General features: G+C 45.6%; 1 non-coding gene across 1 annotated transcript; it reads left to right on the top strand.

The window, feature by feature from the left end:
- The first annotated feature begins 10,886 nt into the window (after window positions 1-10,886).
- TRNAH-AUG lies at window positions 10,887-10,958 on the top strand. Its single transcript has one exon. It is a non-coding gene; the product is annotated as a tRNA-His (tRNA).
- The last annotated feature ends 2,438 nt before the right edge of the window (window positions 10,959-13,396 follow it).

Genomic DNA, 13,396 nt, shown 5'->3' with positions numbered 1-13,396 from the left:
ATTATAGTTTTTCCAGATACATACTCTGGAGTGGGGTTGCTGAATCATATACCAGCTCTATTTTTAGTTTTCTGGAAAGTCTCCATGCTGTTTTCCACAGTGGCTGTTCCAGTTTACTATTGTACATTCCCACCAACAGTGTAGGAGGGCTCCCGTTTCTCTGCACCCTCTCCAGCACTTGTTATTTGTAGACTTTTTAATGGTGCCCATTCTGATCAGTGTGAGGTGGTACCTTATTGTAGTTTTGATTTGTATTTTTCTAGTAATAGGCGATGTTGAGCATCTTTTCATGTGCCTATTGACGATATGTGTTTCTTCTTTGGAGAAAGGTCTGTTTAGGTCTTCTGCCCATTTTTCAGTTGGGTTGTTCATCTTTTTGTTGTATAAGCTGTTTGTATATTTTGGAACTTAAGCCCTTATCATATGCTTGCATCATTTGCAAATTTTTCTCTTGATTCCATAGACTGTCTTTTCATTTTGCTTATGGTTCCCTTTGCTGTGCAAAAGCTTTTAAAGTTGATTAGGTCCCATTTGTTTATTTTTGCTTTTATTTCTTTTGCCCTGAGAGACTGATCTAAGAAAACATCAGTGCAATTTATGTCAAAGATTGTCTCGCCTGTGTTCTCTTCTAGGAGTTTTAAGGTATTTAAGGTCTTGTATTTAAGTTTTAGAGGCTTTTGGAGTTTATTTTGTGTATGGTGTGTGTGTTTGTCCTAACTTTACTGATCTACATGCACCTGTCCAGCTTTCCCACCACCACTCACTAAAGAGACGCTTTTCTCTATGTTATAGTCTTGCCTCCTTTGTCAAAGATTAATTGAGCATATATGTGTGAGTTTATTTCTGGGCCCTCTGTTCTGTTCCAATGATCCATGTGTTCTTGTGTCAACACTGTTTTGCTTACTGTAGCTTTGTAATATTGTCTGAAGTATCGGAGCACTGTGCCCCTTGCTTGGTTCTTGTTCCTCAGGATTCCTTTAGCAATTCTGCGTCTTCTGTTGTTCCAAAAAAATCTTAGAATTATTTGTTCCAGTTCTGTGTAGAACGTCATGGGATCACAGTAAATCTGTAAATGGCTATGGTTAGTATTTTCATTTTAACATCACTAATTCTTCCAATCCAAGAGCATGGGCTATCTTTCCACTTCTTTGAATCATCTTCAGTTTCCCTTATTAGTGCTTTATAGTTCTCAGCATATGGATCTTTCACTCCCTTGGTCAGGTTTATTCCTAAATTTTGTTTGATGCATTTTAAAAGGAATGACTTGTTTACATTCCCTTTCTGATGTTTCATTGTTGTAACAGATTTCCATACATCAGTCTTGTACCCTACTACATTGCTGAATTTGTTTATCAGTTCTAGGAGTTTTTGTGCAGAATCTTTAGGGTTTTCTGTGTATAGTGTCAGGTCATCTGAGTATAATGACAGTTTTACCTCTTCCCTTCCAATTTGTATACCATTTGTTTTTCTTGTCTGATTGCTGTGGCTAGGACTGCCAATGCTCTGTTGACTAGAAGCAATGATAGGGCATCCTTGTTTCAAGATGTACTATTAAGTGAGAAAAAGCAAGTCTGAAACTTAGTCTAGCTGAGTTTTTAAAACATGAATAAATAACTGGGGTGTGTGCATGTGCACATAACCCCTAAATGAGTGAAGAGAAAGGGCTGTAATGGTGAACACCTTACCACTCCAGTGCCGGCATTTGGAGACAGGCAGAAATTAATGAAATGGTCGTGACAGGGGACATTTGTATTTTGCTCTGTGTCTCATGTTGTCTGAATTCTTTATATTCAGAATGTATGATGAATCACTTGTTTAACGGGCAACTTTTTAAAATTATTACAGGATTGCTGGGTGAAATGATTCAATATTTTAGTTAGCAGTTACATATAACTACATTTTTATATAATAACTGTCCAAATAGAATCCTGGAAACCAAATAAATAGAAATCTGTCCTTTCTAAGAGAATCAAAACCAAAAATTGTACTTTCTCCCTAGATTCTGAAAGCCAGTAAACAAGACTTTGTGAGATAAGTTGAACAGATTTGAAACATTTGGTGTAAAGTACCTCCCACAGAGTTTATTCAGATAAAGATACAGTCACTGTGTAGTGTCATTCTTAAGCTGCCTGGCTGATGTGATGTTGAGATAAACAGACCCAGCCTCAGCACATTGTTGGAGGTTAAAACAGAGGCCATTGCAGAGCTAGCTTTCATGCTGGGTAGTTCTGGGTTCAAATCCTAGCTCCCCACTTTCCTTTTAAGCCTCAATGTCTTCATCTGTAAAATAAGGTTGTTTAAAACTTAATTGAAAAGTAAATCCTCTGGCTCAAACTTTGCTTTGCCACTTTCCCTTTTCACAGCTTCCCATAGTGCTTTGAGGAGCAGGAAAACTAGAGTTCTGTCAGAAATGAAACCGAAAATGGACTTAGAATTCAAAAAAAATCATTCCAGCTTCCTTCTAAGCAGGATTTAACACTAAGAATTCACTGTTCACCCCTGTGCACTTAGTGGGGGGTCCTGACTGAGGGCTCTGGGGTCCCCGTTACAACCACTGAACCCTCACAGAGGCCCCCAAGCTGCTCCAACCCCAGAAACTCTAGTACAAGGTCAAGAGAATTGAAGCCAAAACCTCCAGGCCTGGCAGGGGCATGAAAGTGCAGAGAAGACACGAGAACACTGTGTCTTAAAGACACAGTGTTAATAGACCCGTAATAACTTTCACAGGACTTGGGGAACATAATGAGGTGATGAGGAGGAATCTAAGCCATTTACGAATGACCTCAGGCACCGAGGCAAGAGAGAGCGCTGAGGGGTTGGGTTTGTGCCCTTAGGGAGGACAGGTCAACATTCACGAGGAAAAAGTAAGATTCCAGGAAAAGTGAGTGAGAATCAATTTGGGTAAGTACTAAATTTAAAAAGCAGTGGCTTCACCTGATTCAGCATCACCTTAAAGGATAATGTCCTACGATGGACAGACCTGACCTTTTTGTGATTTTCATCAGGCCCTTAATCCTACTGTGAACTCCTTAGAAACATGGCCTTGGGGGAATAATGAAGTAGGTCACTTTCAAGAACTCAGTAACTTGTGCGTAATTTCTCCTCACGAGGACAGTGGGCATGGGGACACGTGTTCTCAGCTGTGGGAGTGGAGCCTTGTTGCCACGGTGACCACTGGCATCAGGAAACAGCCTTCATAATCAGCCCCTTGAATGCCACTGGTGATGGGGGCTTAGCTAAATGCCTCATGCAGGAAAGCCTCTTCATCATTTGTTTCCAGCCGAGAGCAGTCAGGGTTTTGCCTTGCTTTCTGTGCCTTGATGGCCAGTTCATTACCATCCTCAGCACCAAAAAAATAAGGAGTTTTTCCTTAAGTTTGACGAGCTTGTTGGATTTTGTCTATGTTATGAAGAAAGGCCAAATATTGAATAATTGACTGCAAACTAAAAAGTTACTATGCAGACATAGAGAATAAGGAACTCCAAATCCCACAAAATCTTGAATTCTGAGTAAAACAAACACACATATGTATGCATATATGTGTGTATTAAGAGTGAAAAAAGCGTGCTGTAAGAAACTGTAGTCTTGCACTGTGGGCAGGTCTAGATTACTTTCTTTAAAAAAAAAATTGAAAGAGTTAAAAGAGGTAGACCTGCAACGCTGCTGCTGCTGCTAAGTCGCTGCAGTTGTGTCCGACTCTGTGTGAACCCATAGATGGCAGCCCACCAGGCTCCTGCATCCCTGGGATTCTCCAGGCAAGAACACTGGAGTGGGTTGCCATTTCCTTCTCCAACTCACGCATGCATGCTAAGTCGCTTCAGTCGTGTCTGACTCTGTGCAACCCCATAGACAGCAGCCCACCAGGCTCCTCTGTCCACAGGATTCTCCAGGCAAGAACCCTGGAGTGGGTTGCTGGGCACCAATAATATTAAAAACGGGATGGGGAAAGCAGAAATGAAACATAAGATTTCAAGAAAGGTAGAGATATCACTTTGGACTTTGTAATATCGATTATGTACATTAAAAATTTAAAGGATACCATAAGAAATAGAATGTACGATACCAAAACTTAATAGGGAAAAGAAAGAATAAAGAGAAGTCAGGAAAAGAGCAATGAAAAGCACCCCCCCCCCAAAAAAAAAGAAGTGGCAAATGAGAACACACAGCAGGGAGGACAGATAGAACCAAGTCCGTCAGTCTCATTCATACACGTGATGGACAGATTAAGTGATTCCAAGTTACGTTGATTTTTTAATCAGCTGTATGCTAAAGAGACATGTGGGCGACATCTGAACACAGGAGGGTTAAGGGCAAGTTGATAGGGAAAGATAAACTTGGCTTCTCCAGGGAAGTCCCCTGAGCTAAAGGCTGCAGGTGCTGCAGTGCTTAGGACAGGGTCGGGGGCGGACTTGGGCAGCAGGCTGGATCACCTCACCAAGGGCAGGACAGAAAATGCAGTGTCCCCGTCAGGGACCCCCGACCCTCCGGGATCTACACTCGCCCTCACTGTGGAGTGCTCAGGACTGCTGTGGTTTCACACCAGCAAAGTAAAGCAGATTAAACCCAAGGAGGGAAACTAGCTAGACCAGACAGATATATTAAACCACGTAGACTTTTAGATAAAATGTCAGTAGGAAATAAAAGATTACTAACATAATGATTAAAAAGGAAAATTTCACCAAGAAGATAGAATCCTGGACCCACATGCCTCTAAGACATAGATTCAGATTTTTCAAAGCAAAGATTGACAGGATTATAGAGAGAACTTGACAAACCCATAGTCTCAGAAATTTTATACACCTCTCTCAGCAACAGATAGCATAAACAATTAGTAAAGCATTTGACATATAAGAATCACAAAACAGCTAACAACTCCCAAGTAATCCCCTGTGAAGAGCAGAATATATTCTGCTTTAAGAAGAGGTTTCCTGGGAGAAAATTAAAAACCCTTGGTATTCCACAGGGACTAGCCAGTTGAGGCCAGTGTCCTTGTACCTGGGAGAGGAGACAGCCTAGAGAGAGCCTGGGGGCCCAGAGGGATAGCCGAGAGCCAAGAGGCGGTGATGGTGCTGTGAAGGCAGCGACCTTAGTGCTTCCAAAGGGGGCTCTCAGGCAGGGGCCCAGACTCCAGCGAATAGGGTTGCAGACCACTCAGGGGGTGGTGCTGGGCCCCTGGTTCCATGGCCACTTCTGGTGGAAGTGTGGTTAGAAAGGCTGTCCTGCGGGATCCCCATGCTCAGCCAGCCTCTGTCTGGCCCTCCTAGCAGGCGAGACTGAAGGCTCTTCAGGGGAATAAGAGGTTTTCACCAGGTGGAGCTTTGAGCTCTCAGCACACCCTGGCCTCCCTCTTCCCTGGTTCACCCCCAGCCAGCACCCTAGAATGCCCACTCCCCGCTGTAGGTGGGAAGAGGCCGATGGGCTTGTAAACAGTCTCCAAAGAGATGTTGGAATGATTAACTCAACTGGGCTCACACTGCTGGTGAGCATCCCCTGGCTCCGGGAGATATGGTAGGATTTCAGAGGGAAGGCAAAGAGGGCTCGGATTTGCAGGCCCTCCCCCGACACACATGCGTGTCTGTGTGTCTCCAGAGTCGGAATCGAGGGGAATCGAGGGCAGGGAGGTTTCATCTCTGGTCTGGCTGCGAGCTGCCCCGCAGAGATGGGAACCCCAGGCCCCACCCCAAGGCCACTGCTGCCTTACTTCCTGCTTTTCCTGCTCTAGCTAGTCGACATGAAATTCAAAAACCAGTCACCTGGCTGAAGAATGCAAGGTATTCAGGTCATGAAGGGCGTTGTTTACAAAGCACCAGGAGAACGCCGTCTATACATGAGATATTCCCCGCATATAATAATAGATGTGAGCTCCAGCCGTCGGGCTGCTTCATCTTGCGTTTGTCCGATTGTTTCATCATAGGCAGACCTGTCTGGAGTGAGGCATGAAGAAGCTCTCTCTTTTTTTTTTTTTGCTTTAACTTTTCAACAAGACTCACCACTGGAAATAGCAAGAAATGAATCAATCCATCAATCAGCCGATCCAGCACCTATGTGGTTTTGCTCGTCTTGAAAAATACATTTATTTATCTCAATAACATGTAGTGGAGATAAAGTGCTTTGTAAGAACTGAGGCATTCTTTTCTTCCTGTAAAGACCTACACTAGAGACATGCATTATAGCAGATGGCTTGTTCTGCCATATACTCACTTGTCATATGTTCCTTTATGCTATTGGTTCATTTTTTAAAAAATATACTCTGTAGCAGGGGTTGGTAACCATTTTCTGTCAAGGGCTAAATACCAGTCAATGCTAAAGGACTGATGATTCCAATGAACTGAATGTTCATTGGAGGGACTGATGCTGATGCTGAAGCTCCAATACTTGGGCCACCTGATGAGAAGAGATAACTCATTAGAAAAGACCCTGATGCTGGGAAAGACTGAAGTCAGCAGGAGAAGGGGACCACAGAGGATGAGATGGTTGGATGGCATCACCCACTCAATGGACATGAGTTTCGAAACTCCGGGAGATTGTGAAAGACAGGGAAACCTGGTGTGCTGCAGTCCATGGGGTCGTAAAGAGTCAGATATGACTGAGCGACTTAACAACAACGGATAGCACACGCTGTCAGCTTTGTGAGCCGTGCACTGCCACACGATGACTGGCCTCTGCCTCCTCAACAGGACAGCAGCCAGGGAAGGCAGGTGAGCACAGGAGTGAGGCTGGACTGTGCCCGCGCTGGGTCCCTCCTGGGCCCCGCAGACCAAGCAGAGCTGCCAGCAGAGTGGGGGGTGAGGTGTGCAGCCTGTATGTGGTTGCAGCTGAGTGTCCTTTGTTGGGGGAGTGTATAATTTCCTTGGTTCTGTCTCATTGCCACAAAAATTTGAAATGATGGATGGACCAGCATTACAGTCCTCAGACGGACCAGCATTACAGCTCTGTGTTACAGCTCAGTTTTATTTAGAAAGTAAAGGAAAATAGATCCTTGAGGCATGAGGGCATGCCAACCCAAAAGACGTGAAGAGAGGAGAGGCCCCCGGCCCAATTTTGGCTGCTCTTTTTATATGTCTTTTCTCCTCCCCCTGAGCCCGCCCTATGTGAATTGGGCTAGCCAGGAGGGCTGTTTGTTTTACCTGAGGTTCTCACTCCGGTCCTCAGACCCTCCTTTGTTCCATTTTTGTGGGCTTTTCCCTTTCTTGTCTTTTAGGCACTGCCATTCTGGACTCTTTTTTCCTATTCTAATTACCTAACATTACCCCCTCAAGAGTTAGGAGGCCCAATTCTTTGGAACTAGGGGGATCGAGGCCTCTCTGGCTGTTTCCTATTGAACTGGGATGTCGAGGGGCATTGGGCCTCCCCCTCTTGCTAGTTTCAAGCCTCCAAGTCCTTATAGTGCTGTCCATCTAAGGGTGAGTGATATTTTCCGTGGTTGGCTATAGTTTTATATATCCTTGTTGAACTGGCACTGCATGCTGTAGATTGTTGACCTGGTCAGAGACACAACAGTTTAATTGATAATACATGGAGCAATAATAAGCAGCATCAATATGGTGATAACAGAGATTAGTAGGGGCAGTGACAGTGTAAGTGAAGTCACTCAGTTGTGTCTGACTCTTTGCAACCCTGTGGACTGTAGCCCACCAGGCTCCTCCGTCCATGGGGTTCTCCAGGCAAGAATACTGGAGTGGGTTGCCATTTCCTTCTCCAGGGGGTCTTCCTGACCTGGGGATTCAACCCAGGTCTCCCGCATTGCAGGCAGACGCTTTAACCTCTGAGCCACCAGGGAGGCCCCAGGAAGTAGGGGCATTAGCCACCTCCAAATTTCTCATCTCCAGGAGGATCCCCCTGGCACCCCAAGAATTCTCCAGCTTGTTCTTTGAGGTCCTGTAGGGTCTGAATGTTTTTCTTGAGGACTGTGAGACTTTCTTTAACTTAGCTGGAGGTATTTACCCAGAAACAACACGTCTCATTCAAGATGGCTCAAGTCCCTCCTTGTTCAGGGATCAGGAGATCTGTCTCCTGTCTGTTTTGGAGTACAGTCCCTGCCAACCTGTGCTGCCTCTTTAGAGCTGTCCTGAGAAGTCTTATCCCCAGAAACTTAATTTTGGGGGTGTTCATTAGAATGGCACTCATTTGTAGTCCTGAATAGGTATCTGAGATCTCCCAGGGGCTCATAGAGTATTGAGTGTCCTCTTCTGTTTTCTTCAATGGCTTGACTCATGAGTAGTGAATCCAGGAGTTGTGTCCTGGTGCCTTGACTGCTGTGGGGGTAAAAAGTATTACAAGGTAGGGGCCCTTCCATGTGGGCTGGAGTTGAGCCTTTGGGGACCCATCTTTCCAGACTTTAATTAGGACTTGAGTCCCTGGAACATATAGTGGTGACTCTTTATCATTTGGGTCCTGGTTGACATCCCACAAGTGTATATCCTGTTGGAATTGCCCAATGGCCATGGTATAAGACTGGAGGGTCTGAGCCTTTGGATCTAGGAAGAGGTCATTGACATAAGCAAAAGGTCTCCCATATAGCATCTCATAAGGACTAAGACCAACCTGTTCTTTTTTTTTTTTTTTTTAGTTTAATTTTATTTGTTGATTTATAAAAATTTTTATTAGAGAATAGTTGATTTACAGTGCTGTTAGTTTCAGGTGTACAGCAAATTGACTCAGTTATACATAAACACATATCTGCTCTTATTTAGATTCTTTTCCCATATAGATCATCACAGAGATTTGAGTAGAGTTCCCTGGGCTATACAGTAAGTCCTTAATAGTCATCTATTTTACTTTTTATTAAATGTTTTGTTTTGTGTTAGAGTATATCCAATTAATGTGACAGTTTCAGGTAGACCAAGGCAAAGGGACTTAGCTACACACATATACACACACACATATATACACACATATGTATATACATGTACATATATGTATATATGCACACGTATACACATGTATCCATTCTCCCCCACACTCCCCTTCCATCCAGGATGACTCTGCTGCTGCTGCTAAGTCGCTTCAGTCGTGTCCAACTCTGTGCGACCCCAGAGACGGCAGCCCACCAGGCTCCCCCATCCCTGGGATTCTCCAGGCAAGAACACTGGAGTGGGTTGCCATTTCCTTCTCCAACAACCTGTTCTTTAGGGGCAATACGGGTGCGGAGGAGAGCTATTGGTAAAGCCTCCTTCCATCCCAGGGAGGTCTCCTGGGTTATCTTTTTTATTGCTGATTTTAATAATTGGTTGGCTCTTTCTGCTTTTCCTGAAGACTGAGGCCTCCAGGCACAATGGTGATAATAAGTAATGCCCAATTAAGAGAGACCCCTTGGGTGACCTTATAAGTAAATGATGTCCCATTGTTACTTTGTAATGACCTGGGCAGACCAAATCTCAGAATGATTCCACGGAGCAGTTTGTTTTTTTTACCACCTCCTCAGCCTTCTCAGTCCAGGTGGGAAAGCCTTCAATCCATCCTGTAAATGTATCTATCATGGCTAATAGGTATTTATACCCTTGAGAAACCATCATCTGGGTAGGCCCATCTGCCAGTCCTCTTCTGGGTAGGCCCCACGTCGTTGGATGGTCTGGGCCAGCTGGGGTCTTCAAGCTCCTTGGGGATTGTTTAATTGGCAAGTGGGACAAGAGGGGACCACTTGCCTTATAGTTGTTTGGAGGCCTGTTCCTCTGAAGGACCTTTCTAGTAATCTTTGGAGGGCCTTTTCCCCTAAATGAGTGGTGGCATGTAGGGAGTTAACCAACTTCCATTGGAGGTTCCCAGGCAGAAAAAGGAGTCCCTCCTGCGGAACCACCCCATATGATCATCTTGAAAGCCCTCACTCAGAGTCTCACCTTCACTATATGAAGGAGTTTCTGGCAAATTAGTCTGTGGAACTGAGGTGGCAACCCTATTAGGTCATGGTTCTGTAGTGCTGCTCTCCTAGCTGCATGATTGGCTGCTTCGTACCCTCATGCCACTTCCGTGCTCCCTTTTTGGTGTCCTTTACAAAGGGAGACTGAAACCTCAGTGGGCAGATGGACTGCCTCCAAGAGCCTAAGGATTAAATCACCATATTTGATTGGGGACCCTCAGGCAGTCAAGTGGCCCCTTTCTTTCCAAACAGCCGCATGTGCATGTAGCACCAGAAAGGCATACTTGGAGTCAGTGTAAATGGCTACTCTTTTTCCTTTTCCCAGCTCTAAAGCTCGAGTCAGGGCTATGAGCTCAGCCAACTGGGCTGAAGTACCTGGTGGCAGAGGCTTAGCACAATTGGAGACTACTGCATACCCAGCTCTTCTTTTTTCCATCCAATTCAAAGCTGCTTCCATCAGTGTACCAGATTTCCTCAGGATTGGTCAGAGGATCTTCTGACAATCCCTCTTGGGGTTTTGTCCAGTGGTCCAAGGTTTCTAGACAAGAGTGAAAAGGGAGAGAGCCCTCGGGGGTAGGCAGGAGGGTGGCTGAGTTAAGAACCTCACAAGGGGATATAGTGAGGCCTGAATTTTCTATCAGCAGTACTTGATATCTGAGGATTCTTTGATCAGACATCCATAACGGGCCTCTCCCATTTCTGAGTTGTTTCACTTGGTGGTTGGTAAAAAATAGTTTGTTCCCAAAGAGAGTTTTAAAGCATCTTCTATCAGGATTGCAATAGCTGCAAGATGTCGAAGGCAGGGAGGCCAGCCTTGGGTGGTTGGGTCGAGCCTCTTGGATAAATAAGCTACAGGCTGGGGCTCAGGTCCCAACCTTTGAGTGAACACTCCCAAGGCTATTCCTTCTTTTTCGTGGACATAAAGTTGGAATGCTTTTTCTGGGTCTGGCAACCTCAAGGCAGGTGCCTGAGTTAAGGCCTGTTTTATTGTAGCCTCTGCCTTCTTTTGAGGAGTTCCCCACATCAGACTTCCCTGGTGGCTCAGACGGTAAAGTGTCTGCCTATGATGCAGGAGACCCGGGTTCAATTCCTGGGTGGGGAAGATCCCCTGGAGAAGGAAATAGCAACCCACTCCAGTACTCTTGCCTGGAAAATCCCATGGACGGAGGAGCCTGGTGGGATACAGTCCATGGGGTTGCAAAGAGTCGGACACGACTGAGCGACTTCCCCTTCCTTCCCCTTCCTTCCACATCAGTGGGATTGAATCATCCCGTCCCTTTAAGCTTTTATATAAGGGCTGGGCAATTAGACCGTAGTTGGTTATCCAGATTCTACAATACCCAGTTAGCCCCAGGAAAGCTCGCAATTGTTATCGAGTTGTGGGGGAGGGCAACTGGAGGATTCCTTGTACCCAATCAGAGGACAGCCTCCTGGACCCGTGTGTAATCTGAACTCCCAAGTAAGTGACCTTTGTCTCGACCATCTGTGCCTTAGCACGGGAGACTTTATCTCCCCTCTCTGCCAAAAAGCTTAGAACCTGAATTGCATGTTGTTGGGCATTTTTCTCATCTGGAGAACAGATTAGTAGGTCATCTACGTATTGTAATATTTTCCCATTAGATCCCAGGTCCAGATCTAGGAGATCCCAGCTATGAGCCTACCCAAACTATCTATCTCTGAACCTCTGAGGTAATACTGTCCAAGTCATCTGTTGGTGTTTTTCTCCTGGGGCCTCCCACTCAAAGGCCAAAAGATACTGGGATTATTTAGCCAGTGGTATGCAGAAGAATGCATCTTTGAGATCCAAGACTATAAACCACTTGGCACTGGCTGGGATTTCTCTTGAGATTACACAGGGATTGGGTACCATGGGATGGAGGGGGAGTACAGCTTCATTTATGACCCAGAGATCTTGAACCATTTGCCAGGTTCCATCCTTTTTCTTTACTGAGAAGACTGGGGTGTTACATGGCGACCTGGTGGGAACCAATAGTCCACAAGCAAGGAATTTATTTATTAAAGGCTGTAGTCCCTCCCGAGCCTCTCTTTTGAGGGGATACTGTTTCCGGTTGGGAAACTGAGTGGGATCTCAGAGGACAATGATGACCAGTTCAACTTGGTGGGTTCGTGCAGGAATCCCCTGGTCCCACAACTGGGGGTTAATTTTGTCTTCCCATAGTTTTACATCTATTGAAGATGTAACAGGTTCTTCAGTAGTAACCAGAAGCTGTAGGGCCCTAGGGGCTGAAAAGCTTCCCATCACAAGGGTGGTCTCCAGTTTAGTGAGTATATGTCTTCCCAATAAGGGAGTAGGATGCTCAGGGACCACCAGAAACTGGTGGGAAACTATTTGTCCTTCCCAGCAACAAAGAAGTGCTCGGGTGAATCTTTTAGTAGTTGTTTTTCCTGTAGCACCCAAAATGGTACTGGTTTGGGAGGAGAAAGCTCCAGAGAGGGAGATCAAGACAGAGTAGGTAGCCCCCGTGTCAACCAAGAAATTCTCGGACCTACCTGCCACATCCAGTTGCACTCTTGGCTCCAGCTCCATGATGGTTATCTGTGACAGGCGGGCTAGCTGGAGAGGGCCACTTTAGTCCTATTGAACCATCGTGAGGGAGGGCTTGACCTTGAGGCTCTTGGGTCCCGAGGGCAGAGTGCTGCCCAATGTCCCAATTGATGGCATTTGTAGCAAGCCGTTTTAGGAGACTTGTCATGGTTTGTACACTCTTTGGCCCAGTGCCCCGCCTGTCTACAGATTAGGCATTTGTCTCGTGCCTTGTCCTTCAAGGACTCAGGGCTTGCCATAGGGCTTCCCCTGGAGGGCAGCTAGCATCTGGGCATGGCTTGTCTCTTTCCTTTTCTCCCTTTCCTGGGCGTTGGCCTCCCTTTCCTGTTCTCTGTTATAAAAGGTATTGATGGCTGTCTGGACCATCTCATCTAAAGAGGCAGCAGGGTCCTGCTCCTGTAGCTGTGGTAACTTTATCCTGATGTCTGATGCACACTGGGACAGGAATTTGTCCTTTAAAATCACCTGCCCCTCGTAAGAGTGTTGGGGGCCGGCGTGAGGCACTCCGCCCATGACAAAGGTCATGAGGAAGGAGGCTCGACATACGCAAAGGCGGGATCGAGCCTCAGGAGTCCCCCTGAAACTCCTCGAGCATCTACCCCCATAACCAGAGCCTGCCTATTTTACTACTTTGTGCTCTCACCTACACATCTGACTTTACGGGGGGCTGTCCCCCACCACCTCTTTCGGAGAAGGAGTTAACTTAGAGCTCCAGTTAATAATAATTCCTGGGCGTGATAGGAGTGTTTAAACCTACAAACTCCTCTGAAGGTTCTCTAGCCTGCCTGACAGGCTTGTCCGGCCACATGTGATTGCTCACAGCCTCCCAACCGTGAGAGGCACGAGATGCTTTAAACCTTCTAAAAACAGGTTCCTTAGAAAAGTTAGAAAACTGTTAGTATAAGTATAATGGGCTGATTAAAAATTGTATTGGTGAAGGGTTTTTCATTTGTTGAGCCAATGTTTGTTGCTAA

Source organism: Bos indicus x Bos taurus, chromosome 8 (assembly GCF_003369695.1).
Source record: "Bos indicus x Bos taurus breed Angus x Brahman F1 hybrid chromosome 8, Bos_hybrid_MaternalHap_v2.0, whole genome shotgun sequence".
In the NCBI taxonomy this organism is placed as follows: domain Eukaryota; kingdom Metazoa; phylum Chordata; class Mammalia; order Artiodactyla; family Bovidae; genus Bos; species Bos indicus x Bos taurus.
The sequence above is the reverse complement of the archived record's forward strand: the minus strand, read 5'-3'. Positions and strand labels throughout refer to the sequence as shown.